Below are 19,917 nucleotides of genomic sequence, written 5' to 3'. Positions count from 1 at the left end.
CATGATGCGATGCTTCCACAGAATTACGACATGTTGCTCACTCCTGACATTGAGCAATTTACGCAGTACGCAGAAGAAGCTCGGCAATCAAATTCTGTAGCACGTGACAACATACACTGTGCTATTTATGTAAACACTGAATAAGAGAGGTCCCAACAGGCTTCCTTGAGGCCCACCTGTAATTATAGGCAATAAACATGAATGGCAACTCGATGTTTTCATCCGGAATGCCCGGCCATAGGCGCGGGTATTTTGGACACCTTATTTTGACGCATTGACATTACGTGCATATTTCTCTTGTCTTTGCATTCTTCTAGAGGTTACATGGTAAGGTAAGGCTCTGGGGAATCCGTGCTCTGGACAAGCAGATTGGCATAGTATGGTATGGTATGGTATGGTATGGTATGATAAGCTATATTCAGGTCCTGAAGATGAACCTTAGGATTGGTGAATGGTGCCTCCACGTATACCGGCTTGGGGCAACCTATAGAGACCGTTTCCTCATTCTCGTGTTACTCAATGACAAAAGTCTTGGTGGAACAGCGCAGAACCGGAAGGGGCCCATCGTAGGCCGGTGTTATAGGCGCCCGGATGCCGTCTCACCTAATAAATACATGTGTGGCGGTCCCGAAGTCCGGGTGTTCGAATATGTGTTGTTTGGCTGATCTCGGCTGAACGGATCGGAGGTCGCGGAAGCAGCGCTGAAGGCATTCAAGATAGCGTTAAATTTGAGGAGCTGTCTTTTTCGTGATGAAAGGTCGCCAGGAAAGCTTAGAAGGACGCCATAAACCAGTTCGCCCACGGAGCGCCAAAGGTCTCGGCGGAGGACGGCCGAAATGTCAAGCAATACCAAGGGCAAGTGGTCGATCCGGTGCTCCCGATCACAGCAAGCTGTGAGAGCCGCCTTTAGCTGCCGACGAAGACGCTCGACCATGCCGTTCGCGGACGGGTGGTACGCAGTAGTGCGGCCGTGCTTCACACCCAGAATGCGGACAAGTGTAGCAAATAATGCCGATTAAAATTGTCGTCCACGGTCTGTCGTTACAATGACTGGGCAGCCGAAACGTGAAACCCATGAAGAAACGAAAGCGCGTGCCACTGTCTCTGCGGTGAAGTCGACGATGGGGACCGCCTCGGGCCACTGGGCGAAGCGGTCCACTATAGTCAAAATGTAACGGTAGCCGCGCGAAAGAGAAAGCAGAACAACTATGTCGATATTGACATGGTCGAAACACTGGTCGGGAGGCAGCAACCATTGGTGCGGCGCAATAGTGTGGCGGGTCACTTTGTTTGCTTGACACGCAATACAGGAGCGGGACCACGTGCGAACATCGGCACTGACACGAGGCCAGAGAGCGCTGCATGACGAGGTGTTGAGTGGCCCGTATGACAGGATGCGCGATATCGTGCAGAGAGTGAAAAATGGTCCACCGGAACGTTGTAGGACAGAAAGGGCGTGGAAGAGGCCCAGGTGCATCGCACCACAGAGAGCATGGTGCGGACGGATGGAGAACATGCTCGAGGTGAAGGGAGCAGGGGCGTTGTCGCAATGCTTGCAGCTCAAGGTCGTTGCGCTGTGCCTCCGACTGCGCGTGCCAGTCTACAGCAGTAGAAGTAGAGCTGATCGTCGCAGCACGAGAGAGGGGATCGGTTGCTGCGTTGTAGGCTACCTTGACATGCCGTTTGCACGTGGTGAACTCGGAGATGTATGCAAGATGCCGTATCTCCCGAGCGACGTACTTTGAGGAGCTTGTAGCTTATAATCAGTCATCACGTAGAACTGGCGTCCTTCAAGTAAGTGTCGGAAATGTTCGATGGAATGGTTGAAAGTTAAAACAAGCCGACAGCTCGTGACCGAAGGCATTGTAACGTGTCTAGGTGGATTGCAGTTTCCGAGAAAAATAACCCAAGGGGCGCCATTCACAGCCAGTATATAGTTGCAACATCGCTCCGATGGCTACACTTGCAGCGTCTACCATAACCTTTTCGGTGCGCCAAACAAGGATGTACCAGCAAAGTTGCATCAGCAACGGCTTGCTTGGTAGCCTCAAAGACAGACTGTGCCTGAGGCGACCATGGTATTGTAGAAGACGAGCTCCGTGGTGCTTTCAAGAGGGCAGTGAGCGGCTGCAGTAAGGCTGCGCAGTGTGGTATAAAACGGCGTGCAAAACTGATGAGGCGCAATATCTCACGAAGCTAGCGGAGAGAGTTGGGCACCAGGAAATTTCTGACAGCTTCTTTGTGCCATGGCAAAGGCAGGATGCCGAGCGCTGAAACGCAATGGCCCCAGAAATCCAGCTCGGAGGTTCCAAAAACAGATTTCTGTGGGTTCACGTCGAGGCCATATTGTTGAAGTTGCTGTAAAAGTTCACGCAAGTGACGCTCGTGGTCTTCCGGAGTGGCGCTGATGATTAGTATATATTCAATATACATGAAGACTGCAGGGCAACCTCGTGCAACCTCAGCGATAAAGCGCATGAATGGTTGACCGGCCGTTGCGCAATCCAAAAAAGATACGATCAACTTCGAATAAACCCAAGGGCGTCGTGATGGCAGTTTTTGGAATGTCACTTGTCTCAACAGGTATCTGGTGGTACGCCTTGACCAGATCGACTTTGCTAGAGACCTTATACACCCATCCAGATTAGACTTGAAATCTTCGATATGGGGAAGTGGGTAGCTGTCAGGCATGGTTTGAGCATTCAGAGCACGGCAGTCTTCATACGGACGCCAGTCATTCGGATCCTTCTTTGGTATCAAATGCAGCGGCGATGTCCAAGCGCTGGCTGAAGGACGAATAATGCATGCAAGAGATGCGGGCGCTTCTGAGTTTTGCGGAGCGTCCGTAAATAGTCGTTAATTTTGTCCTTTGTGTGCTGCAGGTTCTTCAGCACTTTCAGTTTTGTGGAAAGCGCATCCTATTTTTCATTGCCTTCAATTCCTACGTGTGACGGAACCAACTGCAACTTAGCACTCAAGCCCGTGCACCTGAGGTCTTTAATCAGAGCGAGACATCGCTTAGTCAACTTTTCACGAGTTAAGTCACGATATCGCCTCTATCTCTTTTTTGACGTCGGGGCTTAAGCAGGCCCTGCAATCCTTTAACAGAAAGTGCTTGAACTTTAACTAGTTGTTCACAAAGCCACATTATCAGCCGACATTATTTTATTGTTTTGTCAGTACTGTAAACAAAACACTTGATGTCCTAAAACACGTCTCCGAAAGACACAAAACGAGGTAAATAAATGCCAATCAAGTGGAATTTTCACCATAGAAAACTAGTGCTGGAATTTTCCAACGAAATATTCCCTCTCTGAAAATAGGGTAGAAACACCAAAAAATCACGTCTTGTATGTATACTTGTCTATACAACAGTATTCCTAGCATTTCGGGTATTTGTTTACCGCACACAACTATAGACCAGAAAGTCATTTTCAATATTTTAAACGCTGTGCCATTTGGTTTCTTGCCAATGACATCAAGTAAATACTACTTGTCTTGAGGTATTGCGAACGATAAAAACAGAATAAGTATCGCAACGTAAATGTACTATCGACCAAAAACGTTTACGGACCAAGAGATCTGACAAAAAGCTGAGTATCTCAACAGCCTCAAAACGCAGCCTGGTATTCCCATTTTCAGCCTCTACTGGTATATGCGAACAACATTGTGATGTACGATTTTACTGGCTACGTTTACAGGCTGCATGCTCAAATATTTAGCGTTTTCTGAGGTCCCATGGCGTGTAAACGTTTTTGGTCAATAGTACATATTTTACTGAATGTGGCTTTTCAACTAATCAGCTGCTACATTTTGTTTTTCTGAAAAAATTTTAGATAGTTTGATAGAAATCATAGAGCTTTCACGTAATGCAAGCTGACGACGATTATGCTGATATGGTCATCTCAGCCTGCTGTGGAACTTCGCACATCCTCAGTTAGTTCTCGAAGACCTTTTTTTCAGACTCTTGTGCGCACGATACTTTGCAGGAGAGGCTCTGGTGCGGTTGTGAAGCTGGCGCAAAAAAAAAAAAAAACGTCATTACCCCAAATGTCCGGGCAGAGCAACAATATAAGTGCGGTTTTGAAACAGAGTCATATTTTTCCAGAATCATTCATTTGAAAGAAAACAAGCGTTGGGCAAAAACGAAAACTTACGAAAAAAAATAGTGTTTATTTTGCTAATCACCATGACCTCGACGGGCCATGGCATCGTATATTGTTTTAACGTAAAAAGCGTTAAAAAAATACTCACATAACGGAAATGAAATTGAATTCTTTTGTGTCACTGAAATTTCCAGCCAGCCTTTCGAAAGCTATTCACCGTACGGGGTTGCATTTTTGTGCTCATTTTGGCGTCTGGCAGCTGAAACCGGACCTCTGCTATATCGAGGAGGCGAGGGCTTGACGCGGTTGACGCGCTTGACACGGCCAGGGCTTGATATGCAGCATTGTCGCTAAATTAGGTCATGCAGCGCGACAGGAAGTACATCGGACGCGTAAGCTTTAGAGCTCATCACTGGGGGCTACGCTCCATTACCTATTTCCTTCGCTGTTTATCCGTCAGAGCCAGCCTGGCGCTCACATACAGGGAATGAAATTGAATTCTTTTTTTGTCACTGAAAATTCCAGCCAGCTTTTCGAAATCTATTCACTGTACGTGGTTACCTTTTGCGCTCATTTTCGCGATTTCACCGGTAATGCAAAACACACGTCCGTGCCTATTCGCAAGGCCCCTAGTATCCCACTTTTCAGTTAGGGACCATTCCTTGACAATATTTTGCCTTTGGCACAGTTTTTGTGCACACAAAACAAGCGATAGAGAAATAATGTGCTCATTATTCAGTGGTTTTTTTACAAACATCCACTTTAAATAGGGCCTGTATGGGCACCAGAACACGAACACTGGCTAGCCAGATATTTTTTTTATATTTTCCGCTATCAGGCCCTTTTTATGCCGTTGTTCCTTCGATCTGTCTCGCAATGTGGTCGATAATAGGAATTGAACCAAAGGTAAAGTATAATAACAAGGTATCTATGCCTGTATTGACAAAAACGTGGGCAGCTTGCACTATAGTTGTGCAAGACTGGAGTAAACAGCGGACCTGGTGTTCAACCTTGTTGAATATTATGCTCCGAAAAAGAAGAGAAGACGACGAAGCCAGAAGCGAGCGTGGACACGAGCGCGCGCTTACATTTTTGAGGTTTTTTTTGCAAGCGTCGAATAAACAAGACGTTCTCTACTTCGGCTCCGCTTCCTGGTTTTTCAACAGTATGGTGCCGTGACCAGGATCAGATCTACAGTTGAAGACCCCTGACGATGAAGCGAGCTACCTGAAGAAGACGACCGACCGACGCGATCAACGCGACGACGCTGCGACAGAATCGAAGAACGATCCACGTCATCACGAGGCCTCCGATTCCCGACGTGACGACATGGAATGACTACGACGGAAGCGTGCTACCGTTCGAGCGGCGGTCACCAGGATCATCAACGACATGACAACTCTTATGCAGACGGAACCAACACCATCTGGTGAGCTGACTGACCATCTTAACGTATTGAAGATGAAGGAAACTATGCTTACGGACCTTGATAACCAAGTAGAAGAGCATGTTACCGATGATAACCTTGAGGATGAGCTTCAAATGCGTCGGACAGTACCAGGAATCTATCGTCCTCGCGAAATCCCGCGCTGAACGCATTTTATCCGCTATGCAAACAACGACTACGCACGCATCTCACGATAACTTTCTTCAAGCGCGCGTACACGTTAAGCTACCTAAGCTCGATGTGCCGAAGTTTCACGGTGACCCCATTAAATGGCCAGAATTTTGGGATCAATTTGAGTCTACCGTTCACCAGAACCGATATCTCTCAAACATAGACAAATTGAAATATCTTCGGAGCTACCTGATGGGTAAAGCGGAAAGTGTCATCAGCGGTCTGTCGACAACTAACGAGAGCTATAGCACAGCTATAGAACTTCTCAAAGAAAGATTCGGTCAGAAGACGCTGATTGTTAACGACCACATGCGTCGTCTTCTGAACCTACGTAAAGTTCGTTCCTGCGAAGATTTCGAAGGGCTTCAAAGGTTGCATGAAGAAGTGCAGACTCGCGTGAGATCCCTGTATAACCTCGGCGTCGAAGAAAAAGAATATGGAGTGCTTCTGAAAACTGCTATAATACAAAATCTTCCGCAAGAAATGGTACTCCGTTATACTCAGCGCATCTTGTCTTCGACAAATACAGGCGTTACTAGTGACAGACTAGATGAAATGTCTGTTCTTCTAGACTTCTTGAGCCTTGAAGTAAGAAGCCGGGAACCGGCTATAATGATGACTTCTGACAAGAGAGAACAAGCCTCAACCTCAAAACGACAATCTAATGAACATTTCCAAGGTTCTGCATCTATATTAACCGTGAAACTGACTCCAGAGAGTTGTATAATGTGCGGAGACAAAAATCACTCGGTGGATGTCTGCCCAGCGGAACTAACATTAGACGAGAAAAAAGAGAAACTACGCAAATTAGGATGCTGCTTCCGCTGCGGTAGACAATATCACAAAGCTAAAGACTGTCGAAGCTGGAAGAGACTAAGCTGTGCGAAATGCAAGGGGCGACATATCACGACGATGTGCGACCCAAAATGGAAGCAGAACAATACAGAAACACAGACAACTGTTTCCAGCTCGTCAACAGACTCCCTAAAGTACACAGTTCTTCTGCAGACCGCCCAAGTTTGGGCTTTGGGCACTGGAAGCAAATGCTTTGTAAGAATGTTGATTGATGGTGGCAGTCAACGCAGCTTCATCACGGAAGAATTGTCTAGGAAGCTGAAAGCCACTGTGTTAGCAGAAGAGCAGCTCACCATCTCGGGATTTGGAAACGTTTCAGCACCATGGAAATATTATCGGAGAGTACGAGTCACGCTGCATAGCCAGTACGACTCAAACTCACTTGAAGTAGAGCCTATAGAAGTTCCAGAAATATGCAATGACTTGTCAGCATTGACAGAGACAAATGTACTTGAAAAGTTGAAAAGCAAGAACTTACCTTTGGCTGACGTCAACGCAGTTCAGGTCTCGCCTGAGCCTGGAATAAGCATGCTTATAGGTGCAGACTATTACTGGCAGCTCGTCAGCGGAAGAATTCATCGACTGGACGACTCCTTGACCGCCATCGAAACTATCATCGGATGAACACTTCATGGAGATACCAGAAGCCCACCTCAGTTCTACAAGCCGGAAACCGTAAGGAACTTCAACATATGCCTAACGGAAGCCAATGTTTCCCAGCAACTGAGGTCTTTCTGGGAAGTAGAACATCTGGGACTGACTAACGAAGAGAGACTTTCAAAAGATGACGAATCCGTCCTGAAGAACTTCGTGGAACCAACTATTAGAATCAATGGTCGCTATCACGTTGAATTGCCGTGGCGCAGCAATTGTTCCCAGCTTAAAAACAACCGGGATGTCACGTTAAAGAGGCTGGAGTCCTTGCAGAGAAGGCTACATCGAGAACCAGAGTTTCAGAAATAATATGACACTGCTATTAGGAGCTTCTACAGCAACGACTTCGCTGAGATGGTCACAACGGAACAGTACGAGTGAACATATCACGTACTATATGCCACACCGAGCAGTAGTGAGACGCGACAGAGCTACAACGAAAGTACGGGTGGTATTCGATGCCTCTTCTCGTGCTGCGGACTCACCTTCACTCACGACGTCTTGTGGAAAGGGCCGCATTTGAACCCCGACATCCTGGACTTACTGCTGAAGTTTCGCAGCTTCAAGATTGGAATTTCCGCCGAAATCGAAAAAGCGTTTCTTCAAGTGTCGCTGGCTGAACACGACCGAGACGCGTTTCCTTACTTCTGGTTTGAAGAAGGGTCTTCCAATATTGAAGAACTGTGCATGACAAGGGTTCCTTTTCGCGCCTGCAGCAGTCCCTTTCTCCTTGCTGCAACCCTGCGACACCACTTCCAACTGGTAGAAGACAAATACCTTTCTACTGCCAAACTATTGAAAGATCATTTCTACGTTGATGACTTGGTCATCGGGGCACAGAACAAAGAAGAAGCGCAGCAAGTCGTTAGCGATAGCTTCAGTATCTTGAAAGAGGCAGGAATGCATCTAACAAAGTGGACGACAAATGATGGACACTTACGAAACTTTTACAATAGTAGAGACGTAAAGGTACAGTTCGATGTAGAAAACGAAAAGAAGACTCTTGGTCTCGTTTGGGATACCGACAAAGACATCTTACAGCCATCACTAACGAAGATGCTTGAATCATTGAGCGAACAAAAGGTTACGAACAGACAGATCTTAAGCTTCGCCTTACTCATGTACGATCCTTTTGGATTCTTAGCGCCTTTCGTGCTGGTAGTCAAGTTATTTATGCAAAGGCTGTGGTTAGAGAAATACACCTGGGATGCGCCACTTCCTGAGTGCCTTCTTATAGAGTGGAAAGCGTGGACTAAAGGCCTCAGAACTGTTAATCAGCTGGAAGTTAAGAGACATTTTGGTCAATTCCTCCTGGACAAGAATGTGCAGGTTACCATCCACGTCTTTAGTGACGCTAGCCCAGTTGCGTACGGCGCCGTGCTTTACCTTCAGATACGAGACATCAAGGGAGACAACAGTTCAGCTTCTGCTAGCCAAGTCCAGAGTCGCACCTCTACAAAAGATAACTGTGCCACGATTAGAACTGATGGGAGCCCTTGTTGCATCTCGACTAACTGCAACAGGGAAACGTGCCCTAAACCTAGAGGGCGTTGAAACAGTTATGTGGACAGATTCTATCATCGTGATTCATTGGCTACGCCGTTCAACGAAACGCTGGGAACAGTTCGTAGCAAATCGAGTTGCACAGATACTCTCCCTAACCGATTTGAACATGTGGAGACATTGTCCGGGGGATCAAAATCCAGCCGATTTACTGTCTAGAGGAACCACTGCGGAGCAACTCTTGCAAAGTTCGATTTGGTGGAAAGGACCAAACTTTCTCTACACTGAGACGACTTTCGACGAGCCTTGCAACACCGAGGATATAGTCGAAATAGAAGAAACTACCTGTACAAGCAGAACTTTTTGTTGGGCTAGTTGGTGCATGTTTGGCGCTTTAAATAATTTAGTACCTGTACAGCCGCAGCAATTCAGGATACAGTCGGCCTAGAAGAGGAAACTACGTGTTTGAAAGCAGCAGCTCCACCAGTGCTTACGATTGTAAACATCAACGACTACAGCTCTTATAACCGACTGATGCGTATAACTGCATGGATACAACGATTTACTAAAAATTGCAGGTACGCAGACGCCAGAAAGAAGGGACCTTTAGACGCAACTGAAGTACAAGAGGCTGAAATTTATTGGATATGTCGAACGCAAGATAAAGTATTTGGACCGGATGTCAGCAGAATGGACATTACACTCCAGCGGTTCAGACCATATCACGACGAATTAGGGCTTCTTCGCTAGGGAGGTCGCCTTCAGTTCAGCAACCTTCGGGAAAGTTCCAAGCACCCCATTCTGCTTCCTGCTGTGATGTGTGGTGCGCGACGGTGATATTTGTGGTGTGCGACAAGGTGCGGTACATTCACGGTACATTCAAACAAGAAGCAGACGACAAGGAGAGCACGCGCCGCTCTACCGCGCCGCGCCGAAAACGACGAACGACGCCGAAGACCGTCCGGCCCGTGAACACGCGGCAGAAGAAAAACACCAAAAGAAAGCGAATCCAATCACAAAGGAACACGGAGCCTCGAGCAGCCAATGAGAAATCGACGAATCGACCAGAGCAGCAGAAAAAGGAGCCGCGCTGGCAGTAGGGGGAGGAGTTCCAGAAGCGGCACCAGGAGAAGGTCGGCCACCGGATCGGGAGTTGAAGACGGCCGTCGGGTTCCGGACCCGAGCCACCAGGACTTCACCCGGCCGGGGCCTCCTGCCAACCCATTCCTGGGCGCCGCACCTCCATCCGTTCAAGAACTGCTGCCCGAGGCCGGCAAGCGTCTGCGCCCGTGGGAAGAACGAGAGCTGTCGGGCTACGGGCCCGAGCTCTACGACCAGCTGCCCGGCCAGAACGCCGCCGCCGTCAACCCCTGCTGCCAAGCCGCCTGCCTTCCCGGGCATCGCCACCCTGCCCGATAATCAACTGCTGCTGCCCGAGGCCGGTGAGCGTCTGCGCCCGTGGGCAGAACAAGAGCTGTCGGGCTACGGGCCCGAGCTCCACGATCAGCTGCCCGACCAGAACGCCACCGCCATCAACCCGTGCTGCCGAGCCGCCTGTCTTCTCCCTCCGAGCCAGAGCTGCCACGCTCTGGTAGCCGGTCCGATACAGCGACCTTTTGGTGAGACCAACAACGCTTCTCGCGTCGTCTCCGCTTCGCCGCATCGAGACTCTAGTGCATACTCACACCCGCAGCCTGCCCGAACTTGCCTCATATCATTAGCGTTCCAGCTACGTGTTTTCATGTTATCTTTGTGTGTTTGTTTTTATGGGTTAATTTTCGTTTCTAGTTTCATTAAAAGTTTGTGTGTGTTTTTCAACAAAAGGCTTTGTCCCCGATTGGGCTTTGCCCTTAATGGGGTTGTCCCCCAATCGAAGAACCGTCTGCAGTCACGCTTCATCACAAATTGGCGTCCGCGCGACAGGACAAAGCCGTTTGGTTGGATTCTGTTGCTAATTCTAACAGTTAAAGTCATGGCTAGCACGCGAGAGCTGGTAGCTTTAGCGGAACGCATGGGGCTAGAGGGAGCAGAGCTAACAGCGTGGTTAGACAAGCACGAGGCGCGAGCGCGAGAAGAACGCGCTGCGGAGCGAGAAGAACGCGCTGCGGAGCGAGAAGAACGGGCTGCGGAACGAGAAGCGAGAAAAGATCAGCTTGAGCGCGAGGCACGTATTTTGCAGTTGCGTCTCAAGGTCGCAGAGGCGGAAAGGGCACGTTCACTGAGAGAGATCCGCGAGCTGGAGTCGTATACAACCTCTATTGATCAAGCGTTTGACACGGGCTCCAGACTCGGGGGTTCGAAATGTCTGTTTAGTGATTACCCCGAATACCCTCACGGGGTTTTGTTAGGAAAAGGCACTAAACAAGAGGGCAGCAGAGAAATAGGCAGGAAACGGACCAGTGTAGGTCCCGACATTAACCTCAAGAAGGCCGAGGATAGCTCAGGGAGCAGTCAGCAGGCAACTACCAATGATATCGAGGCACGCATGCGCATCTGTGCTAGTGAAAGCACCTTGGATAAAGTGGACCAAATGCCTTCAGAACGCCCGACGGACTGGGCAATGGTGCACATTGGCAGTGGCCTCGGAGAGGACACCACCAGCAAATAGGTACGCTTGCGAACCAGTGCAATTGAAAGCACATCGCATAAAGAGGCACAGATGCCTGTAGAAAGCCCGACTGATTGGGCAAAGGCTCGCAAAGCCAATGACCTCGAAGAGTGCGAGGCGAGCGATGAAATGCTCCCCCACTCTTCCGGTGTACCACTTGCGGTGGTGATAAGTGGCCTCAATATGGTTGAGGACCACTCGAATAACTCACCTCAAATGAGGATATTTTCGCCTGCCTGCAATCCCGAAGGCCACATAGGCCAATGTAAAATGTACATGAGCACAGAGGTTCTCGATAAGGAGCTAAACACAGAGTACCTTGGCAAAGAGTCTAGTAACAACTACAAGAACGGGACTAGTGACTGGCGAAGCTAGTCGCCGATTGCGTCAGCACATGGTGATGAGTGTAGACAAGTTCTGTGTGATAGCTTGCTTGCGGTTAATGACACATCACACTGTGGTTCGACTGGAGAATACGGCAATAGCATGTCAGAGGGTGAACGCGTAGAGGTCAGTAGAGATACTTTGCATTCGTGTAAGGTCGGGGAAGGCTATTCAGGTGACCAGGTCGAGGCTAGCAAAGCAGTAAAGCACCGGTTCCAGATCAATCAGGGGTCTACGAGTATGTATTCTCAACGTCACAGCAAAGCGGCGCCCGTGCTATCATCGCAAACGCGTAAAAGACGCGCCGTTCCAGGGCGGTTGTCCCAAACGCAAAAGAGACGCATGGTTCGTCTCACCTGGGACGCAATAACTTAAGAAGCCGATTGAATAGCCGGTTGCCATATCAGGATTTTGATCTTGGACGGAAACATATTTGTTGTGAATAGACAACTTGGTTTTCAATTGAACTGCAAGTTCTTTATTTGAAGTAGTTTTTTTGTGAATGTCATGCTTTATGCACCCCATAAACACTGTTTTGAACTTGTAAGGGCTTTCGCTTGTTATGAGCATTCGTGGGTGTTGTGCTTGAATACCTCGTGAGCTTCAAGACTTGAATTTGTGTGATGGACCCACAGTGAATGTGCCATATAGAGTATAAGTGTGAAAGGTGTCGCGCACTGACCGGCAGTTTTTCCTGTGGAAAAACTTGTCCCAAAAAGGGGCTTATGTGATGTGTGGTGCGCGACGGTGATATTTGTGGTGTGCGACAAGGTGCGGTACATTCACGGTACATTCAAACAAGCAGCAGACGACAAGGAGAGCACACGCCGCTCTACCGCGCCGCGCCGAAAACGACGACGCCGAAGACCGTCCGGCCCGTGAACACGCGGCACAAGAAAAAACACCAAAAGAAAGCGAATCCAATCACAAAGGAACACGGAGCCTCGAGCAGCCAATGATAAATCGACGAATCGACCAGAGCAGCAGAAAAAGGAGCCGCGCTGGCAGTAGGGGGAGGAGTTCCAGAAGCGGCACCAGGAGAAGGTCGGCCACCGGATCGGGAGTTGAAGACGGCCGTCGGGTTCCGGACCCGAGCCACCAGGACTTCACCCGGCCGGGGCCTCCTGCCAACCCATTCCTGGGCGCCGCCACTCCATCCGTTCAAGAACTGCTGCCCGAGGCCGGCAAGCGTCTGCGCCCGTGGGAAGAACGAGAACTGTCGGGCTACGGGCCCGAGCTCTACGACCAGCTGCCCGGCCAGAACGCCGCCGCCGTCAACCCCTGCTGCCAAGCCGCCTGCCTTCCCGGGCATCGCCACCCTGCCCGATAATCAACTGCTGCTGCCCGAGGCCGGTGAGCGTCTGCGCCCGTGGGCAGAACAAGAGCTGTCGGGCTACGGGCCCGAGCTCCACGATCAGCTGCCCGACCAGAACGCCACCGCCATCAACCCGTGCTGCCAAGCCACCTGTCTTCTCCCTCCGAGCCAGCGCTGCCACGCTCTGGTAGCCGGTCCGATACAGCGACCTTTTGGTGAGACCAACAACGCTTCTCGCGTCGTCTCCGCTTCGCCGCATCGAGACTCTAGTGCATACTCACACCCGCAGCCTGCCCGAACTTGCCTCATATCATTAGCGTTCCAGCTACATGCTTTCATGGTATCTTTGTCTGTTTGTTTTTATGGGTTAATTTTCGTTTCTAGTTTCATTAAAAGTTTGTGTGTGTGTTTCCCAACAAACGGCTTTGTCCTCGAACCTGCTCATCACACCTGCTTCAGACACATTCACAAAATTGTTGGTCAAGAAGGAACACCAACGACTTTTACACGCTGGCCTCAGTTTTCTTTTAACTGAACTGAGAGAAAACTTCTGGATACTGAGGGCCAGACAGGTTGTAAAGGAAGTCATTCACGAATGCACAGTCTGCCGGCGATATTCCTGCAGGCAATACTCGGAGTCCTTCGCGCCTCTGACAGCCGCACGTGTTCAGCCCTCTCCACCTTTCGAATTCAGTGGTATCGATTTTGCCGGACCGCTTCTACACAAAGATAACGGAGGACCAACGAAGAAGTGCTATATATACTCATCTTCACGTGTGGAGTCGTCAAAGCAGTTCATCTGGAGCTTGTCACCAATCTTACTTACGACAAATTCCTGCTGGCATTTAAACGATTTGTGGCACGACGAGGAATTTGTAAGATTGTATATTCCGACAACGCCAAGACATTTAGAAAGGCCTCAAGGGAGATCCAGCGACTTTATGTATTAATGAAATCACAGGAAGTACAATCGTATTTCGGAAGTCACAGGATTGTTTGGAAATTTATTACCGAACAAGCTCCCTGGTGGGGAAGATTCTGGGAACGACTCATTATATCTGTGAAGTCTACATTGAAGAAAACACTCAGAAATAATTTCTTTAACTGTGAAGAACTTTCGACCACGCTCTGTCAAGTTGAAGCGATGATAAATTCACGACCGATAACATTTGTGTATGCAGAAGCCTCTGAACCAACGCCGCTTACGCCATGTGATTTCCTCATAGGCCAAAGATTGACTATGATTCCTCCGGACTTGTCGAGCACAGCATCAAAAGAGACACCGTCGTCACGCGAATTACTTGAACGATAATGGAAACACAGAGAACATGTGTTAAACAATCTCTGGAACCGGTGGCGACGAGAGTACCTCCAAGAACTTCGTTCAGCTCACATTAATGAAACTAGACACTCAGAATCAGTGAAGCTTGGAGACATAGTATTGATAAAAGAATTAAACTCGCCAAGACAATTGTGGAAGATGGGACAACTGACAGAATTATTTCCGGGCAGCGACGGCAAAGTTCGCTCATGCAAAGTTCGCACTTCTAGTGGCAACACGTTTCGGAGACCGATACAGATGCTGTATCACCTAGAATCTGCTGGACAAGCTCCGTCTTGAAAAGGAGCAAGCACACGCAAATTGTTCGGCCGGGAGCTGTTGAATATTATGCTCTGATAACGAAGAGAAGACGACGAAGCCAGAAGCGAGCGTGGACACAAGCGCGCGCTTACATTTTTTAGGTTTTTTTTTTTGCAAGCGTCGAATAAACAAGACGTTCTCTACTTCGGCTCCGCTTCCTGGTTTTTCAACAAACCTAGCCTTTCTTCCAGGTTTTACTAGACTTGGGTAAGTTTTGCTAGGAAATCTTAAGTGCTGCTAGGCACGAGATTCCGAATCGGCTCGCCACCGACGCGCCGATTCTTCCTTGGCCGCGCGCCGCGCTTCAAGATTAGCCGCTTCTTCGGGTGTCGGGATCTTCTTTGGTCGGCTCAGGTCAAGGCTACATGTACTCGCCACAGAGTCAACGACAGTTCTGCCGCCGTCGCGGCGGCTCCGAGCTTCATCTCCCCGGTAACGTCAGGGCCAAGCTGCACCTGTACTCTTGCCGAGGTGTGGCTGGCCGAAACCTGCCGAGCCGCCGCCAGAGGTACCTGCTGCAGTCACGGACACCGCGCGCGTTCGGCCCGAACGCAGGGAAACGGGGAAACGCGGAAGGCGTCGGCAGCAGCTCTGCGCGTTGCCTCGTTGGTGCTGCTACAATTTCTTTCTCTCTCTCTCATTTTCTCACGCTCTCTCGAGCATAGGGCGTGCCGCGCGTATGTTCTCCTTCCCTCTCCGTAACGTCCCATGTCAAGGCAACAACACTAGGTGGTGATGGTCAAGGCAACATGTGCACGGCATGAAGAGGAGGCGAAACACACGCCGCTCTGCGAGTGCGTTGCTAGGCAATCTAGGTGACTCATCGCGCAGCGATGTTTTTTGTTAACGTTTTACGGACTGACAGTCGGCTTGAACAGCTCCGCTGCTAAACCGTTCTTACGCTAGAATTGCTCGTGAGACAAAACTTCAGCGGCAGTGTTGTCAGGTTTGGCTATATATAGCCAAATTTGGCTACAGAAAAAAAAATTTGGGCGTCGACTTGGACGAGTCGGCTATGTGGCTATATTTGGGCTACTGAAAATCTGTGACTTGGCTTTGTTTGGGCCATAAGTGACGCCCTAATCAACGCTCCAGAAGTCGCTCTGGTCGAGTAGAAACAAATCTCGATGGCTATGTTTTAGCTAGCTAAGCCGGCAGCGCGCCTGTGCGTGTGTGCGTGCACGAAATGCCCTCCGCCTCCCCCCCCCCCTCCATTCTCTGCGCCACTGTCTGAGCCGGTGGCTTTGATCTTCGATGTACTGAAACTTACATCGCGCTTCACCGTGAGACACCCGATCCCCGGGCATCGGGTGGAACCTGGTAGTAGAGGGTTTTTAACAGTGCACTGTAGTAGTAACATCGCCATACTCAGAGAGCAATAAAACAGGGTCGAGCGATCGTGGCGCCAACATGAAAGACGCACGGGTAGATGACACGCTCCAGTGTGTTCATGGCCATGGCTTCTTGGTGAACTATCGCGCCGGGCACAGCTTTCGACCTGCTTTACGTTTCTCACGCTAAGCTTTACTGCCATTTCCCTTTTCCTGACAGATGAATTTTAGATGCGAAGCAGCTTATGGCGGGGGCTTTGTCCGTCCCTCCTGCGTCCCGCGGCGTCCCACACCCCCTCAGCGCATGCACGTCCCCTCCCCCTCTCTCTCCTGTCCTACGCTCCCCCCTTTCTCTCCTCTAGGAATCCGGAGCGGCGCGCACGACAGGTGGTGCGACATCTGCATACTCCGCTGGGGGCACCACGGTAGTTCCGCGATATGAAAATGACGGAGCGCGCGCGCCTCATTCTCTCTCCTGTGCAGCGCCGCGATGAGCGCTCAGGCCGCTGCCGGGAAACTATCTACCGCTCAAGCTAACCATCTCCCCTCTGCTTCGTATCCACACATGGTTCCCTTTAGCGGGAGATGGAGTAATTTTTTTGTTCGTGCTTACATTAGAGATTCATTTCCATAGGTTAGACTTAAGACCGAATCCTCCTCGGAGAGGAGAATCGAACCATAAGGAAGCGGGTCAAGTATGCGAGAAAGTACAATAAAGAATAGGAGCAAGACCCCGAGCCCAAAATGGGTCCTGTTCAATTTACTTATAGATGGTTTGGCCGTAGCGTGATAGATGCAGGTACTTATTGTGCTAATATCGAAACATGTTTGCCACGATGCCATCAGTGCGCCACGTCCCAGTGTGTTAGCTTAGCAGGTGGTGTGTCGCGCTGCTGGCTCGAGGACGGGGGTTGGATACGTGGACACGGCGGCCGCATTTCGATCGAGGCAAAATATAGGAACATCCATGTACTTACATTTATGTGCACGTTAAAGAACCCCAGGTGGTCAAAATTATTCCGGAGCCCCCCACTGTTGCATGCCTCCCAATCAAATCATGGTTTTGGCACGGTAAACCCCAGTAATTATTAGCATAACAACACGGTTTCCTTTTTGAGACTAACCGGTTTTCACAAGGTTACCATTGTTATCAATTTGTCGTTTACCTTTGCTCTTCGTGAGCCGTCGCGGCTTTTGCCATTTCAAGCGAGCCACGTTCGAGACGTGCTCGACGCTGCAAACGACTGCGCCCTTCTTACACTGGAGTGCCGTTTTGCGCAGCAGCCATTTAAAGCTTCGCTTACACCGAGTGAGACAGCCAGTGGCATATATGTTGTCTATCACTTCTTTTTAACGCATGTTCTTGGCATGCTAGAGACCTAAGATGGCGGCCAGGCTGATGTAAATGAAAACTATATAGAGTGTGTCCCAGGCAACCCGGTCCAAGCTAATTAACGAGAAAGCAAGATAGGACGATGAGACAAATAACGCGAGATATCATAGCGCGAAACACTAGTTTTGGCTCATAAAAAGAAGCCGTGGGCGCGTCACCAGCTCAATGATGCTGAACATTATTTTGTGTTCACGTGAGCTAAAAAGCAGAGATCGTAGTTATTATTACTGTATATAACTAAAATAACAATTCAGTTCTATTTGTCATAAAATAAAAGCACTATCATTTCGCCCTCTGCAGCGATTTGCTAGAACTTGAGAGCTTTCGGGGCCAACCAGAAAGTGTTCTGTGTGCAAGCGTAATGTCGACCGTCATGGCGGCAAGGACATTTGGTTAGAATGGGTTGTGCAAAATAGGATTCCCGTAGTTGAATGTGAAAATTTATATAGAAATAAAACTGCAAATAAAGATGGCTACATTTGGCTACGAAATATTTTGCTCTCTTGTATTTGGCTATATTTGGGCTACAATTTCTCTAACTTTGGGCTACGCGGCCTCCTCCGACCTGGCAACACTGCTTCAGCCTGTCCTGATGTTGGACATATTATTAGGGCAAGTAGTTGACCAATGGCTAAGAACACTAAGGAAAGCACAAGGACTTGTGAATTCGGGCTCCGATTAAGAGTGATTGAACAAGAAATGTCGCTGGAGCCAACTTTGTCTTCTTCATGGTAGCCGTGGTTGCTGCCCTTAAAAAGAAATGAACTAATCTACCCTGACGAAGAAAACGTTGGCTCCGGCAACATTCCCTGTTCAACCACTGTTAATTATTTCAATTCTCTATCTAGCTTTCTATTGTTTGGGTTACAAAATACAGCGCCTTATCCTTTTGTCTAATCTATTAACAGCGTAGCTGTATGGTGTAGTAGCTGTTTAAGCTCGAGGTTCGACTACAAATCATTCTAAGAAACTGCCCCGAGTTATGACGTCATTGCATTGCCTAGCAACCACTTGGCACAGCTCCGCCTGGGTCGCGCTGCGCCAGCACTGACGTCACTATGAGTCGCCTAGGAACCACCTGGCATGTCTGCGCCCGGCCGCGCCGCGCTGCACCGCCGCGTCCCGTGCATCGCCAAGCTTCCACAGCCGTGTAGGTGGAGATAAAAAAAAGACACGACGTCACTGTGCGCCGCTTTGTCGGGGCCTTCGTATAAAGCTCCGAGACGCCACGACGGCGGCACATTGCTTAGTGTCTCTGCGCCGAGCACATCGCCTATGCCGCCTAAAAATATGAGTCAGCCGAAGAAGTACTTAACCCCCGAGGAAGAAGATGTTCGATAGAAAGCCCGTCGGACCTCAGCTCGTGAACGAATGCAACGGCTGCGATCAAACCCGGAATACCGTGCTAGTGAATCTTCGTCAAAGCGACAGCGAAGAGCGGAAGATCCCGAGTACCTCGCCCTTTGCAGGGAACGCTCTTGTTTGAGTGATCGCAAGCGCCGAGAAAGTGACCCTGGGGCGCTATAACGTAAAATGATTCCAAACCGTTTTGATTCCAAACTCCTGACGTCAAATTTACGTAACCACCAACGCAAGCATTGGGTGGTGACCAGCAGCGTTGTCTGAACAACCCCAATCAAACACTCTCCTCGTTTATAGCAGGTCACCTTTGTTTGCTTTAAAAACCAATAGCATTGTCTACACTCAGCGGTTTTTCTTATCTAATTGACGGACAAGAGGCGAGGAGCACGCTCTAGTGGAGAGGGTTTCGATGGGGCCGAGCCAGCACAGTGAAAATAGATAACCGCATGAAGAGGGTGGTGCCGGCTTCTCCGATGTGTCCGCTTCGCCATACTTAGCTTGCGGTGGGTGGTCGAAAATCGCGGCGGCGTGCAACGGAATGATAAGAATGCTGCTAAAATGGATCCTCAGCGAGGAAGAGTTGGCATGGCGATGTCGTATGCATGCCGAAAGGGCTCGACAACGTTTTACTGCCACGCAAAAAGGTTTATCATGCGTATATAAACACATGCTCACCGGCAGGTGCGAGTAGCGAGGGCCTGAGCTATCGGCGGGCCGCCATCCTCCATTCCTTTCGGAACGGGGCAGTCTGCGGCTATTCAGAAACATTTTCAGTTTTTTTCGGCATATTAATGCATTATGTTTTTTCGCGTGCACGTCACTTTGACGTGGTGAGTTATCGCGGTTTTGTGACGTCTCGTGACAGACACGCGAAGTGTGCGTAGCCAGAAAACATTGGACCAATAGCAGAGGGCTAACGGTAAAAAGGCATGGAATCAGAAATGCTTACTTTTCTTTGGTGCAGTTTGATCATGCATAATCAGTGTGTACACGTTATATCAGATGGGGAGCTATCGCTGTTTTCGTGACGTCGCGTGAGAGACAGGTGAAGTTGGGAGTGGCCCGAAAATGTTTTGGCCAATCGTGGAGGCTGACTGCAGAAATTGGAATCAAAACAGTTTGGAACCATTTTACGTTATAGCGCCC

General features: G+C 49.3%; 1 protein-coding gene across 6 annotated transcripts in view; it reads left to right on the top strand.

Moving 5' to 3' along the window:
• The window catches only part of LOC119450459 (sulfotransferase 1C2), a 233,226-nt gene that overhangs the window by 83,177 nt on the left and 130,132 nt on the right, over positions 1–19,917 (top strand). For 3 of the 6 annotated variants that reach the window (XM_049665888.1, XM_049665892.1, XM_049665887.1), the window contains exon 1: positions 2,829–2,899. The exons of 2 other annotated variants lie outside the window; for them this stretch is intronic. The gene's annotated coding sequence lies outside the window, so the exon portion shown is untranslated. Of the gene's footprint in view, positions 1–2,820; positions 2,900–19,917 lie in introns of those variants that run through there. One more of the 6 variants, XM_049665890.1, reaches the window with a different exon arrangement.

The sequence above is a fragment of the Dermacentor silvarum genome, chromosome 4 (assembly GCF_013339745.2).
Source record: "Dermacentor silvarum isolate Dsil-2018 chromosome 4, BIME_Dsil_1.4, whole genome shotgun sequence".
NCBI classification, from domain to species: Eukaryota; Metazoa; Arthropoda; class Arachnida; order Ixodida; family Ixodidae; genus Dermacentor; species Dermacentor silvarum.
Note: the sequence above shows the minus strand (reverse complement) of the source record. Positions and strands in the feature narration are given on the sequence as shown.